Raw genomic sequence first — 4461 nt, forward strand, 5'->3', positions numbered from 1 at the left:
GGCTAGCATTCAGCAGTTAAAGGGTCAAGGTAAAGGTAACGTCGCATATCATCAACATATAACATGAGTTGCACAGCTCTTGCGCGACAAACTAGGTATCCAGTAACAGATACTTGTGCTTATTTTACCTCCTTGCACAACCCTTTTAAATGCTGAGTGCCAAACAAGGGAGCTATCACTTTTCAGGTCTTTGGTATAAAGCGGACACTCTACCACTGAGCTATTGAAGCAGTCAAAAGAAAAGTGTCATTGTGATCTGACATGTGAAACATGAGAACAGTTTCTCTGTATTCCATGTCTAAACAGTGCTGTGTGGCGGCCGTAAAAAGTCGTCCCGACTTCATCTCATCTTCATCCCCACGACAAGTACCTTGCACAAAGTTATGTTGAATTTAATATAGCTTGACAGTTAAATACTGTTGAAAAATGGCGTTAAACCCAACACAAACAAACAAACAAAGACAGTTGTCCGGACTGCATTAGACATACTTAACCTTTATAAATGCAACGCATGAGCCAACTAGTGAAGGCATCTAGCTATGGCCCAAGTCTGCGGATGTAACAGAACTAAAGACAAATGATAAAGTGTATTTTTACATACCTTGGACATCTACTGAGACTTTGGCTGATCAACAGTGTTCGCCCTCGAATTACAGGTAGATGAATGATCAGGCGGATGCAGTAGATACAATAAAAATTATGATAGGTTGTTGAAATTTTATCTCGCATATAAGGTCCACATGCTATCTGAGCTAAACGAAAGTTTGTGTGTAGCAAGTTTTAAAGGCTGTTGGCACTTTTTTCAGGAAAATTCACCTTATGTAGCCCTAAGGTCTGGGAAGCCACCAGTTAGAGTATGATTCGGTTATTGGCCAGTGACCATATCGTTCACCAGAAGAACCTCATTGTCGATGGACTTTGTAAAAGGCTGAAGATCTCAGCTATCTTTTATTTCCGATTTTTACGAAGTTTTCATTACAAGTTAGTGCGCCCAATTCTGGCATCGACTGCTACAGCAGAGATATCTGACAGACTGGAAACATGATGGCCTTAGATTCTCATCATTTCAACATCATCATCATTTATAGTAATGGCAAACGTTCAATATTAATACACTATGGTCATGCGTTGGGGTTAGAGAAAGTAAAAGACTGCCAAAACCTAACACCTTAAACCTGATGTCCTTTTAATGTCCTTATGTATCTACTTTTTCCGACAAATAAGCATAAATGTGTACTCCTGTCATTGAAAAATATGTAGAAAAGATATAAGAAATAATATTATGATTAACTGCCAATAGTTTCAGCTGCTACAGAGACACGGGTGGTAAACGCGCAATCCTATTCCCATTGGGAATACGCTTAAAATGGGTTGCGCGACTTCCGGTGCTGGTGTTGCGCATCAATATATACAACATCGAGGTAGGTGGGTTTTTGTTTTTGTAAATAATGACACATTTATGAGTGTTTTCGAAAAAAGCAAAATGCTATTCGACACAAAAATGAATAAAGATCATATGTTTGAAATGCGAAATTATTAATTTAAGAATCAGCCCTGATATCATGAAAACTCTGCTGGCTCGGTCTGTCAGAAAAGTTTGGAATCATAAAAATGCAAATTTTCTAACTTGTGCCTTCTTTCTGGAAATGTGACGCTTCTAATGATCAAACACGTGTATAACAGTCATGAATATTACATACACTTGAACGAAATGTTGCTTTAGGGGGAAAGATTGGCAAAAAAACAATCGGGAATAGGGTTGCGCCCTGGTAATGGAGTTGCGCGTATACATTATATATATTATGATGTATACGAGCAACTCCATTCCCGATGCGCAACCCCATTCCCGATGATTTTTTGTCAATTATGTCCCTGTAAGCAGGATTTGAAGCAAATAATTTTGATATTCGTTACTATATAACAGTTGAGTTATCATAAAAAGCATCAGATGTCCTCAGATTAGGTATATGAGGTCAGAAACTTCCATTTTTGTTGATTTCATACTTTTTTCACACTTCGTGTCGCCAGAGTTTTTGTGGTAATAGAGCCGAATCATAAATTACAAACCAGATATTTTATATATACGATATATCATCATATTTGTGTCGAATAGCATTTTCCTTTTTTCGAGAAAAAATATTCTTGTCTCATACGAAGCAAAATCATGACTTCACATTTCTCAATTTCGTCTATTTTTACGCGCAACACAAGCACCGGAAGTCGCGCAACCCATTTTAAGCGTATTCCCGGCGGGAATTGGGTTGCGCGTTTACCACCCGTGAGAGATATATATTTTAAAAGCAAACGTTTTCACTTTTTTTTGCGAAGAAACGAGTGTCTTGCACAACAATTTGTGGAGTAGATACGTACTCTTGCAAAAGTGATTTTGCAGTCATAACTTCTTATTGCCTTGATATAAAAGCATTCTTACTGTCTGGTTTAAAAGAAAATAGATAAGGGTAGATTTCTCGGAAGCACAGAGCATCAAAAACACAGCCTCAGAGTCACGCAATTGCAAAGCAGGCCCACAACAAAAAGAAGCTGTAATGGAAAGATATTACAGACGGGTTGCTTCAAAAATCTAACAAGTACTTATTTATTTATGCCAAATATAGATAGAGGGTGAAGAAGTGGTAAAGGGGTGGGGTTTTGGTGTGTGTGTGGGGGGGGGGGGGGGGGGTGTAAGTGGAGGTGCAAGTTAAAGGAAAGAAGAACAAGGATTTATATACAAAGGGAATGCTACGTTCATTAATTACAGTCACACTGCAACGTAAACCACAATAGCGCAGACACTCGTGTACCAAAGATAAACACATAACCACACTCAACTAAATAACATAGAATACAAACAAGTAAGATACAAGAACACAGTAGGGCACCACTTAAGTTTCACAAGCACACAAACGCACACATATAAGCAGGAAAAACAATCGTGTACCACCTTAGGATTCCGGCAGCTAAAATAAAGGGGAACCACAAAAACTAATTCAAAGTAAAGGGGGAGGGTTTGCAAAAGTTGAGCGCAAATGCAAGGCAAGGAGAAAGGAGGGGGGCAAAGGCGAAGGGGGTGGGGGGGGGGGGGGGGGTGAAGGAGGAGGAAAAAATGCTTACAACAAACAAGAAATATACACAACAGACAATACAAGGCAGATAGAACACCAGTGGAAAATAGGGGCACCGCATTGGAACGGTCAGTAACCTATACAAAGGAAACTGGGAGTTTAAACGCGTTTAGGGCATGCTAACCTCGCACTATTTTCGACAAGTTAGACAAAATAATGTAAATAAAATTCCTGCTAAAGAAGGCTCTAACATTAGAAAAAAATTTAGAGAAAAGCATCATGGAGTCTTACACTTTATTAGTCATCGCACCATCAAATAGGAAAGCGTAGCGATTGGCTGTAGAGGGGTCAATAACTAAACATGCACTGTGTTTCACGATTTTCGCATCGTATCCTCTTTTGATAAACGTTTTAATCCAAATATTTGATTTAAATAAAGGACTATGTTTAATTTTCCGAATTTTATAAACTATATCTCCATCGTATTCCGGGTCTGTGAGTCAAGTTTTAAAAGTGTTTTTAGGTTTGTACTGTATTTTTCTAACAGTTCCGACGACCTATAGTAAAAATTACCGAAAACTTTCTTCCGTAGCTTACGATAACGGTAACCCTGTTGTAACAATTTCTTGGTATAAGACGTATACATAAAGTTTATTGTAGTCAACATAAATGAAGTTGTGCACCAGCAGACTTGGCATTGGATTCTATTAGCAAGAGCTGAATCATTGCTGTTACATTTGACAAAATGTCATTTAGGGTCACAAAGAAGATATTATAAAACAGAATAGACACCATAGTTCAACATGATAATGACGATTTTTATTGTACACATATTCATATCTAAAAAAGCAATCGCTGAAAACTACGTTTAACCTAGTTATGTGAAATCTCAGCACTGGGACATTACTGCAATCGCATCGAAACGAAGATATGTATCAGATCTTTGAAAATGTCGAGTCTTTAAAGGCGCTGAACTGTCCAAAAGCGTGATCCCTTTATGCAGCCCTTTTCTGGAATTTGATGTATATATCAGTAAACTGACAGTTGTTGTGTAGAGTAATATACATTATTCATATGCTGCTCAATTTCTGAGTGAATCAACGTTTTCTTTCTACGATTTGGTGCCGTTTGAGTTTTTTTTTCTGAAAATGTAAGGCTGAGCCTTAAATTGGGTATTTTAGAAGTGTATGAACATTTTATACCCCCTTGGTATTTCATTCTCAATTTCTAGAAAAAAGATTCTATGGCGAAGAATTAAATTTAAAGGTGTAAGACTACTTCTGTTATGGTGATTTTATGTTTGAAGGGACTAACACACACATTTTATGCGAAAAATTATTTCACTAAAAATCCATGAAAATCGAGTACACTGAAAGTGACCATTGACATAAACTTTTTA

The sequence above is a fragment of the Mercenaria mercenaria genome, chromosome 14 (assembly GCF_021730395.1).
Source record: "Mercenaria mercenaria strain notata chromosome 14, MADL_Memer_1, whole genome shotgun sequence".
Classification (NCBI taxonomy): domain Eukaryota; kingdom Metazoa; phylum Mollusca; class Bivalvia; order Venerida; family Veneridae; genus Mercenaria; species Mercenaria mercenaria.